Source organism: Ceratotherium simum, chromosome 32, assembly GCF_057802395.1.
Source record: "Ceratotherium simum simum isolate JZ-2026a chromosome 32, ASM5780239v1, whole genome shotgun sequence".
Lineage (NCBI taxonomy): Eukaryota > Metazoa > Chordata > Mammalia > Perissodactyla > Rhinocerotidae > Ceratotherium > Ceratotherium simum.
Window position 1 is genome coordinate 22,141,209 of NC_141931.1, and position 11,292 is coordinate 22,152,500.

General features: G+C 45.0%; 1 pseudogene; it reads right to left on the minus strand.

The window, feature by feature from the left end:
- Positions 1-2,642: 2,642 nt before the first annotated feature.
- LOC147912982 (small ribosomal subunit protein uS2 pseudogene) lies at positions 2,643-5,684 on the minus strand (annotated as a pseudogene).
- Between the last annotated feature and the right edge of the window lie 5,608 nt (positions 5,685-11,292).

An 11,292-nucleotide genomic window follows, 5' to 3' on the forward strand; every position in this document is an offset into this window, starting at 1 on the left:
GTTTGATTGGGGGAACACTTTGATAAGCGTCTTAGGGTAGGGCGTGCTGGAGGAATAACACACTGTCCTGGGAGGGGTGCAGGGAGAGCTGGAGCTGAAGACGATAGAGATTGACCCCCGCAAGAGGCTGGGGGCCTCGTAAAGGAGTTTAGGGCGTCAAGAGCAGAAATGTCAAAGGGAGAATCTTAGGAAGAGTCTTTTCTTCTTCATCTCCTCAGTGTATCTTCAGTGATATTTCCCTTTCTCGTTAAAGCTTTCTGAGAGTTGAATTATTTGGGGCAAGTCGAAGGTGCTGAGCTCTGCTCTGAGGGGGGCTGGGGTCTAGAACAGAAGCAGCCGCCTCCGAGTTACAGTGCCCAAACGCTGGCAATAAACGCTGCCTTTTCACATTCGCAGACGAAGGTGGGCTTGAAAGCACGTTCCTGGCTGCATTTGTACCATCTAATGTTTAACTGAGAAACCAACCGGCCCAGATAATTGTCTAGGACAGCCGGTCTCAGCTGCAGGAGATTTTTGTCCCTCCTCCCCTAGGGGACATTTGGTAACGTCTGGAGACAATTGTGGTTGTCACAACTGAGGGGGAGGGTGCTACTGGCATCTAGCGGGTGGAGGCCAGGGACACTGCTCAACATCCTGCGATGCACAGGCCAGTCCCCCAACAAAGGATTATCTGGCCCCAAATGTCCATAGTGCCAAGCTTGAGAAACCCTGACATAGAGCCTTTCCTCTGATGACTGCTCCAGGAATAAAAAATAAGAAACAATCTTGATGGCACACTCTGAGATCAGGGAGCACACCATGAGGGCAGCTGACTCTACTATTTAAAAAAAATAAAAATAAAAAGCAATCAACCATATTCACGAACTTCTTCCTCTCCCCTGTCTCATCTGAACTGACATCTAATTAACTTTACCGTATAACCTGCTAAATAAGTTACTTTTATTCTCAGGACTAAAAAGCAAACGTGATTTTCACAGTCCCAGGTAGGCAGCCAAGATTTCGATCTAGAGGTAAGCTACCAGTGCCCTCTGCTGGACAAGTTTATAACTGCTGCCTTAAGAGCTGAGAAGAAGAAATCATTGACCCAGGTCATTCTTTTTTTTTTTTGGTGAGGAAGATCAGCCCTGAGCTAACATCGATGCCAATCCTCCTCTTTTTGCTGAGGAAGACCGGCCCAGAGCTAACATCTATTGCCAATCCTCCTCCTTTTTTTCCCCCAAAGCCCCAGTAGATAGTTGTATGTCATAGTTGCACATCCTTCTAGTTGCTGTATGTGGAACGTGGCCTCAGCGTGGCCAGAGTAGCAGTGCGTCGGTGCGCACCCGGGATCTGAACCCGGGCCACCAGTAGCAGAGTGCGCGCACTTAACCGCTAAGCCATGGGGCTGGCCCGACCCAGGTCATTCTAATTTAACAAGTGTCTGGGGCCACTGACTTTTTTCACTGGACATGTGCTTGCCAAAAATGACGGGGAGTATATTGGCTTATAGGATCAATTTCTTTCTTATACAGTACCTTAAAAGTTTAGATATTATTTGATAATGATTAAATATTCCTCTTCCTTCTCTATAAGCACAGAATTAATGCATGAAACACTATCAAAGCTTAATGATAGAAACAACAGAAGCAGATCCTAGGATGCTCTTTTAAAATTTGTGATTACTTACAAATTAAAGAAAATTTGGAAAAAGTATAGAAAAATAAAAGGAAGAAGAAAAATGACGTGCAGTCCCATTTTCAGAAAAAAAATGACTATTTACATTTTGGAATATTTTCTTCCAGTCCTTTTTCTAGGAAAATAAAAAGGTTTTAAAAATCGTTTTTATTGTTTATTGTGCCCAGTTGTTACACACGACAGATAAAAATTTGTGTCCTGTTTTTGTTTTTTTCTCGAAACACGTGGTAATCGTTTTTCCATGTGATGAGCGTTTTTTGTTACTGTGAGGGACACGTGGATGCGTCACCCTTTCTGGGGAAAGGGCTTGTTGTCCCAGCTGCTGCCTTTGGCTGCTCCCCCTTGGGGACTGTCTCAGCTACAGGGAGCTGCCTGGACCAGGTTCAGCCCTGCCCAGCGCAGCCCACGTCCAGGGCCTGGCAGAGGTGGGTACGATGGCCCGGCCATTTCGGCCCAGTGGGGAAGAACTCTCGTGGGCCCTTTGGGCTCTGGAGATCCCCGGGGGATCGGCTGCAGGGGGACTCTTGCCTCTGTCCAGTCCTGTTTCCCACTCTGGTCTCCCACAGCTGTCCATCCGAGGGCACTTCCTCTACACATCCCGCACACGAAATTCCCTCTGTCTGTCTCCCAGAGAGCACATTCTGTGTGCCCGTGACTATTAATTTTAACTTGTTAATTTTTATGAAGCGATTTCTTTTCCATCATCCTGATTTCCATTTTCTGTTTAAGAGTCTGTGGAAGAACAGCTCAAGACGGGTCACTCAGTGGTTGTTCCTACCCATTCGGGGGCCTGAGCGGTGGGAGCTGCGGGCCAGGCTTCAGTGGCAGGCGGAGGGCCCCAGTCCTCAGGAGGGAATTGCTGGACAGGCTCAGAGGGCACCTGTGCCTTAGACAGTCTGGGACCTCGGTGTGGGCCGGAGCAGCCCATCCAACCTGAATTTCCTCCTTGGTCACAGGCTTTTTTTTTTTTTTTTTTTTTTTAAAGATTTTATTTATTCATTTTTCCCCCCAAAGCCCCAGTAGATAGTTGTATGTCATAGGTTCACATCCTTCTAGTTGCTGTACGTGGGACTCGGCCTCCCGTTGGACGGAGAAGTGGTGCCTTGGGGCATGCCCGGGATGCGAACCCGGGCCGCCAGCATCAGAGCACGCTCACTTAACCGCTAAGCCACGGAGCCGGCCCCGAGGTCACAGGCTTTTTAGCAGCAGCCTGCTCTTCCTTTCCCATCTCTTCAGGATCCCTGTAGAAACAGAGATCAGGTGTGACCTCCTGTGGGTGTTCACGGGAGATGGTGCCACGCGTGCACTGAACTTCTGAGCCAGCACCCACCACATCAGACTCGCTGAGTGAGCTCCCTTGTGGTTGCACGGGATGGTGGTGTCTACGTAGCCAGAGGAGAGAGTGTGACACAGAGCAGTGGTGGGCAGGTTAACATAAGACGCCTCCGTGAGAGGCTGGTGGTCAGCCCTGGGGTCAGTAACCACCAGAAGTCACAGCTCCTGGAAGGCTGCCTGGATCTGGTCAGCGAAGTTTCCAGAAGGGAAGCAGCCGGCAGTAGGAGAGGCTCCAGTGGCAGCAGCAATTTTCAGCACAGCTCTCTGGCCATTGTTCCTGGAGAATGTGACACTGGCATCGGCCAAGCTGCCAGCAGAAGCTTCTCCCAGGTTCTCTTCAGCTTTACAATGTAGACGCCATCACTCTTCCTTATGTAGACGTACTGTCCCATTTGGAGGTCAAGGTTGGCGCCACCCAAGTGGGCCCCTGCTGCACGGAGTGTGAGGACATCCTCCTGCATTTGCTGGGCATGCGGGGCTCCAGACATTCTGAAAGTTTCCCTTCAAGTTACGACAGGAACCCAGAACAACGCTGTGTAGACCCCTCTCTGGGGGGTGGGGAAAGCACTTCTAATTTTTTTAATGTAGTACTATGTGTACATGTTAAAAAGACTGGACCAGTACAAAAGGGTATTCAGTACAAAAGTAAGTCTCCCTCTCACCCTGACCCCGCTTCCCCATTGTTCTCCTTGGAGGCAAACACCATGATCCATTTTGAGTGTATCTTTCCAGACTGTGCAAATACCCACATAGATACTGTGATGGTTCATTGTATGTGTCCACTTGACTAGATCACATGATGCCCAGAGAGCTGGTTCAACATTATTTCTGGGTGTGTCTGTGCGGGTGTTTCTGGAAGAGATTATCATTTGAATTGGTGGACTGAGTGAAGCAGATGGCCCCCCACAATGTGGGTGGGCATCACCTAATCTGTTGAGGGCTGACTAGAACAAAAAGGTGGAGGAAGGGAGGATTCACTCACTCTCCCTCTACCTGACTGTGTGAGCCGGACAGCGATCTCCTGGTTCTCAGGCCTTCAGACTTGGCCTGGAGTCTACACCATTGGCTCTCTGGCTCCCAGGCCTTTGAACTACACCACTGGCTTTCTTGGGTCTCCAGCATGTCAACTGCAGATCGTGGGACTTCTCAGTCTCCATAATTGCAGGAGCCAACTCCTTATAATAAATCTCTTTCTAGAGATATCTATCTATCAATCATCTATTTATCTATTTATCCTATTGGTTCTGGTTCTCTGGAGAACCCTAGTACAGACACATATCACTTAAAACAACTTTTTATTTTGAGATGATTCTAGATTTACAGAAGAGTTGCTCTATAGCGCCCTATCTCCTTCACGCAGCTTCCCCTCATATTAACCCCTTACCCCACCATATTCACCACAACTGAGAAATTAAGAGTGGTGCAATACTTGTAACCAAACTATAGGCTGAAATCAGATCTCACCTGTTTTCCGCTCCTGTCCTCCCACCTGGCATCGAGCGTACCACTCTGTGGCCGCATGATGTTCCTTCCAGCAGAGGCACTGGAATTACTGCACTTGTGTTGGACTCAAAGCAATACTGCTTTTTGTTTTTTTAATGCTGGTATGAATAACACTCTGGTTCACAGTTTTTCATCAAGTTTGTTCTCAATTTCTGATTCTTTCCTGAGGGTACAGAGTATGGCCATTTTTTAAGGGTGTTGATCTGTGTTACCAAATTTCCCTTCTATGGAGTTGTGTTCACCCCAGGAGCACATCACTGCCCCTTCCCATTGCCCTTTGGCAGTGGTGATTCACTAAACAAGGAATTCTGATTCAGCCTCAATAGGGACGTGCTGTTCCAGTTCCCTCCCCCTCGCCTCTCAGGACAACTTTCCACAAGGCCAGTCATGTCCCATGTCAAGTCTCTGAGATTCAACTTACCTCGTGGACACCCCCTCCTGAGGCTCCATCCTCCTTCTCCCCGGGCTGGTTACTCTCCAGGCCTCCTGCCCCGCCGTCACCCTGGGGCTGCGCTCTGTCATCCTCCTTGGAACTCCCTTTGGCCCTCTCCTGGGCTGGCCTCTCAGCCCAGACTTCCCCAGACAGTGAGCCTGGGCCCCAGGCTTGCAGCCAGGCTGTTTAATTAGGAAAGTGATCCCAGGGGGCAGGAGTGGGAGAGTGAGACCGAGGAGGGAAAGTTGTGAGAGAACAGAAAACCTACATATTGGTCTCTGCCTTGTTGCTGGCAGAGCTCCTGAGACTCTTGTCATTTCCTAAGTGTTAGGAACACTAGGAGCATCTTCTGTTCTGAGGTTTGGTCATTGACCCCAGTTCCTGACAAGGTCTCCTAAGTCATTGGAATTTCCTGGGTGATGGGAGTGTCTTTTGTTCTAATGAGGTGACTCTGGGATTCGCTTCAGAATCATCTAGGAGGTGGGGAGGAGTGGGGACCCGTGGAGGATACGAAATTGGCCGTGGTAATTGATACATTATCCATCGATCATTGTTAAAGCTGGGTGATGTGTATGTGGTAGTTTATTACACTTTCTCTTGACTTTTCCATAAGTCTGAAATTGTTCATAATAAAAAACCTTTTCTAGGGGCGGCGGAGTCAAGATGGCGGTGTAGGCAGACTCTGAACTCACCTCCTCCCGTGGACACAGCCAATTTACAACTACTCGTGGAAAAATTACCCCTGAGACAGAACTGAAAACTGGATAAGAGGAACTCCTGCAACAACGGACAATCCTAACTGAGGTGGAAGAGGCAGAGACTCCCTTCCGGAGAGGAAAAACGCCGCCTTCACAAGCCGCCAGCGTCACGGCCGCCGGGAGCAGCTCACAGGTACGCAGCCTCCCTGGAGGCGGGGGGTCCTGAGCCGGGGAGCGCCCCCGCTGTGGGTATTTTGTGGACCCAGCACAATCGAGACCAGCGGCATAATATCTGACTGTGCCTGCTACTAAAGCATTGGGTAGCACCCCCAGAAAACCCGGTTCACAAAGAAACTAAAACTGGCTCTTAAAGGGCCCACGCACAAACTCACCCGTTCCAGAAAGCATCCTAAAATCACCAGAAAGAAAGGTGCACAGTGCTTCGGTGACAAGAGACTCACCTAATAGGCCCTGAGTGCATCTCGGTGAGGGGTGAGACCTCTCCAGGGACTGGGACATTGGCGGCGGCCACTGTTGTGGCCTGGTGTGAGCGTACTGACACAGACGCCATTGGAGTTCTCCCTGAGACCTGCTAGCCCAGGGTCTGCTCCACCCGCTAGAGCACCGATTTAATCCAGATCAGCCAGGGCAGGCGGCCCACCCTAGAGACTGGCCCCACCCAACAACAAGCCCTCAGGCAACGTGTGGGCCTGCATAGATTGGTGACTGGATTCTCTGCAGCCTGGCAACTGAGCTGACTTGAGCGGGGCAGGGTGTGCACAAGGAGCGGGTGGAGAGTGTGGGGTGGTGGCGGAGTGTGTGGGGCTCCCGCCGTGGAGAGACTGGGTCCGCTTGGGGAGGTCGGGGCGCTCACACGGGGCAGGACTGTGTTGACTGTGTGTGTGGACCTGTGGGCAACAGGGCTTGTCAGCTGCAGAAGACTTGTGCTTCTCAAAGACCCACATAGGAGGTTTGCCCCACCTTCCAAAGCCTGAAACAATTGGGTGCTCCTGTGCCTGAGGCCAGCCCCACCCAGCTGCAATCCTCAGAGAGCTGACAAGAGACCTAATAGGCTAGAGGCTTACAGCAATTGTAAGACCCTGAGCCGAACAACCTGCCACAGTGGGGGCCTACTCAGTTAAAAGAAATACTGCAACACAAATGTGGTATTAGAACTTGCAGCCAACTGTGCTGGGGCTCCCCCCACCTGATAAAGAGACTGAAGGGCCCACAACAACTACAAGGAGCTGAGCATTACAACAGCTGGCCAGGAGCATAACTCAGCCTCCCTGGGTGCCTATAGGGAGAGCTAACAGGCCACAATAGAAGGACACACGTAGCCCACATAGGGGCCACCCCTGGAACATTGAGAACTGAGGGAAGCACACTGGAAGCCTCCTAAGGCATCACTTACATAAGGTCACCTATCCAAGAGCAGGAGACGTAGCTGACCTACCTAATACATAGACACAAGCACAGGGAAAGAGGCAAAATGAGGAGGCAAAAGAATACATTCCAAGTAAGGGAACAGGACAAAACCCCAGAAAAGGAACTAAGTGAAACAGAAATGAGCAACCTACCCGACAGAGAGTTCAAACTAAGAGTGTTAAGGATGCTCACTGATCTGGGGAGAAGAATAGATGAACTCAGTGAGAATGTCAACAAAGAAATGGAAGATATAAAAAAGAACCAATCAGAAATGAAGAATACAATACTGGAAATGAAAAATTCATTAGAGGGACTCAAAAGCAGAGTAGAGGATACAGAAGAATGGATCTGTGAGCTGGAAGAAAGACTAGAAGAAATTACCCAAGGTGAACAGGTAAAAGAGAAAAGAATTAAAAAGAGTGAGGACAGTCTAAGGGACCTCTGGGACAACATCAAGCGCACTAACATCCGTGTTATAGGTGTCCCGGAAGGAGAAGAGCGAGACAAGGGGGCAGAGAATCTATTTCAAGAAATAATAGATGAAAACTTCCCTAACCTAAGGAAGGAAACAGACATCCAGGTACAGGAGGCACAGAGAGCCCCAAACAAGATAAACCCAAAGAGGCCCACACCAAGACACATCATAATCAAAATGTCCAGAATTAAAGATAAAGAGAGAATCCTAAAAGCCGCAAGAGAATGTCAAGTTACATACAAAGGAAACCCCATAAGGCTATCAGCTGACTTCTCAGCAGAAACCTTACAGGCTAGAAGAGAATGGCACGATATATTTAAAGTGCTAAAAGGAAAAAACTTACAGCCAAGAATACTCTACCCAGCAAGGTTATCGTTCAAAATGGAAGGAGAGATCAAAATTTTCCCAGATAAGCAAAAATTAAAGGAGTTTGTCACCAAGAAACCAGTGTTACAAGAAATGTTAAAGGGACTGATTTAAGGGGAAAAGAGAAGACCACAAATAGGAAAAATTATTTATTTCCACGATTAGAACGTAATGGATACAAATGCACAAAAAAGAGGTTGGATATGATATCAAAAACATAAAAGGAGGGAGGAGGGTAGTTAAAGAGTACAGCTTTCAGACAGAGGTCAAACTACAGTGACCATCAATTCTGTATAGAAGAAGTAAGGAACAGAGAAGGACTACTAAAACACTGAGAAAAAAAAAAAAAAAGTTAAAAATGGCAGTAAGTACATACTTATCAATAGCTACTTTAAACGTCAATGGACTAAATGCTCCAATTAAAAGGCATAGGGTGGCTGACTGGATAAAAAAACAAGACCCATATATATGCTGCATACAAGAGACACACTTCAGACCTAAAGACACTCACAAACTGAAAGTGAAGGGATGGAAAAAGATACTCCACGCAAATGGCAATGAAAAGAAAGCTGGGGTAGCAGTACTCATATCAGACAAAATAGACTTTAAAACAAAAACTGTAAAACGAGACAAAGAAGGGCATTACATAACGATCAAGGGAACAATCCAACAAGAGGATATAACACTTGTAAATATTTACGCACCCAATGTAGGTGCACCTAAATATATAAAGCAATTATTAATAGACATAAAAACAGAAATAGACAGTAACACAATAATAGTAGGGGACTTTAACACTCCACTTACACCAACGGATAGATCATCCAAACAGAAGATCAATAAGGAAACATTGGCCTTAAACGACACACTAGAACAGATGGACCTAGTAGATATATACAGAGCATTCCATCCAAAAACCGAAGAATACACGTTCTTTTCAAATGCACATGGAACATTCTCCAGGATTGATCACATATTAGGCCACAAAACAAGTCTCCATAAATTTAAGAAGATTGAAATTATACCAAGCATCTTTTCTGACCACAACGGTATGAAACTAGAAATCAACTATAGGAAGAAAATCAGAAAAGCCACAAATACATGGAGATTAAACAAAATGCTACTGAACAATGACTGGGTTAACGAAGAAATCAAAGAAGAAATCAAAAAATACCTGGAGACAAATGAAAATGAAAATACGACATGCCAGAATTTATGGGATACAGCAAAAGTGGTTCTAAGAGGGAAGTTTATAGCAATACAGGCCTATCTCAACAAACAAGAAAAATCTCAAATAAACAATCTAACAATGAACCTAAAGGAACTGGAAAAAGAAGAACAAACAAAGCCCAAAATCAGTAGAAGAAGGGAAATAATAAAAATCAGAGCAGAAATAAATGAAATAGAGACCAAAAAACAATAGAAAAATTAATAAAACCAAGAGCTGGTTCTTTGAAAAGATCAACAAAATTGACAAACCTTTAGCTAGACTCACCAAGAAAAAAGAGAGAAGGCACAAATAAGTAAAATCAGAAATGAAAGAGGAGAGGTTACAACAGACACCTCAGAAATACAAAAGATTATAAGAGAATACTATGAAAAACTATATGCCAACCAATTCGACAATCTGGAAGAAATGGATAAATTCTTAGAATCATACAACCTTCCAAAACTGGATCAAGAAGAAGTAGAGAATTTGAATAGACCAATCACCAGTAAGGAGATCGAAACAGTAATCACAAACCTCCCCAAAAATAAAAGTCCAGGACCAGATGGCTTCCCTGGTGAATTCTACCAAACATTCAAAGAAGACTTAATACCTATCCTTCTCAAACTATTCCAAAAAATTCAGGATGGGGGGAAGCTCCTAACTCATTCTACGAAGCTGACATTACCCTGATACCAAAACCAGACAAGGACAACACAAAAAAAGAAAATTACAGGCCAATATCACTGATGAACATCGATGCGAAAATCCTCAACAAAATACTAGCAAATCGCATACAACAATACGTTAAAAAGATTATACACCATGATCAAGTGGCATTTATTCCAGGGATGCAGGGATGGTTTAACATTCGCAAATCAATCAACGTAATACACCACATTAATAAAATGAAGAACAAAAATCACATGATCATCTCAATAGATGCAGAGAAAGCATTTGACAAGATCCAGCATCCATTTATGATAAAAACTCTGAATAAAATGGGTATAGAAGGAAAGTACCTCAACATAATAAAGACCATATATGAGAAACCCACAGCTAATATCATCCTCAATGGTGAAAAACTGAAAGCTATCCCTTTAAGAACAGGAACCAGACAAGGATGCCCACTGTCACCACTCCTATTTAACATAGTATTGGAAGTCCTAGCCAGAGCAATCAGGCAAGAGAAAGAAATAAAAGGGATCCAAATTGGAAAGGAAGAAGTGAAACTGTCACTATTTGCAGATGACATGATTTTATATATAGAATACCCTAAAGAATCCACCAGAAAACTTTTAGAAGTAATAAACGAATATGGTAAAGTTGCAGGATACAAAATCAACATACAAAAATCAGTTGCATTTCTGTACACTAACAACGAAGTAGCAGAAAGAGAAATTAAGAATACCATCCCATTTACAATTGCAACAAAAAGAATAAAATACCTAGGAATAAACTTAACCAAAGAGGTGAAAGATCTGTACACCGAAAACTATAAAACATTTCTGAAAGAAATTGAAGAAGACACAAAGAAATGGAAAGATATTCCGTGCTCTTGGATTGGAAGAATTAACATAGTTAAGATGTCCATACTTCCTAAAGCCATCTATAGATTCAATGCAATCCCTATCAAAGTTCCAACAACATTTTTCACAGAAATAGAACAAAGAATCCTAAAATTTATATGGAACAACAAAAGACCCCGAATAGCTAAAGGAATCCTGAGAAAAAAGAACAAAGTTGGAGGTATCACACTCCCTGATTTCAAAATATACTACAAAGCTATAGTAACCAAAACAGCATGGTACTGGCACAAAAACAGACACACAGATCAATGGAATAGAATCGAAAGCCCAGAAATAAACCCACACATCTATGGACAGCTAATCTTTGACAAAGGAGCCAAGAACATACAATGGGGAAAAGAAAGTCTCTTCAACAAATGGTGTTGGGAAAACTGGATAGCCATATGCAAAAAGATGAAAGTAGACCCTTACCTTACACCATACACAAAAATTAACTCCAAATGGATTAAAGACTTGAATGTAAGACCTGAAACTGTGAAAGTTCTAGAAGAAAACATAGGCAGTACGCTCTTCGACATCGGTCTTAGCAACATCTTTTCAAACACCACATCTGACCGGGCAAGAGAAACAATAGAAAAAATAAA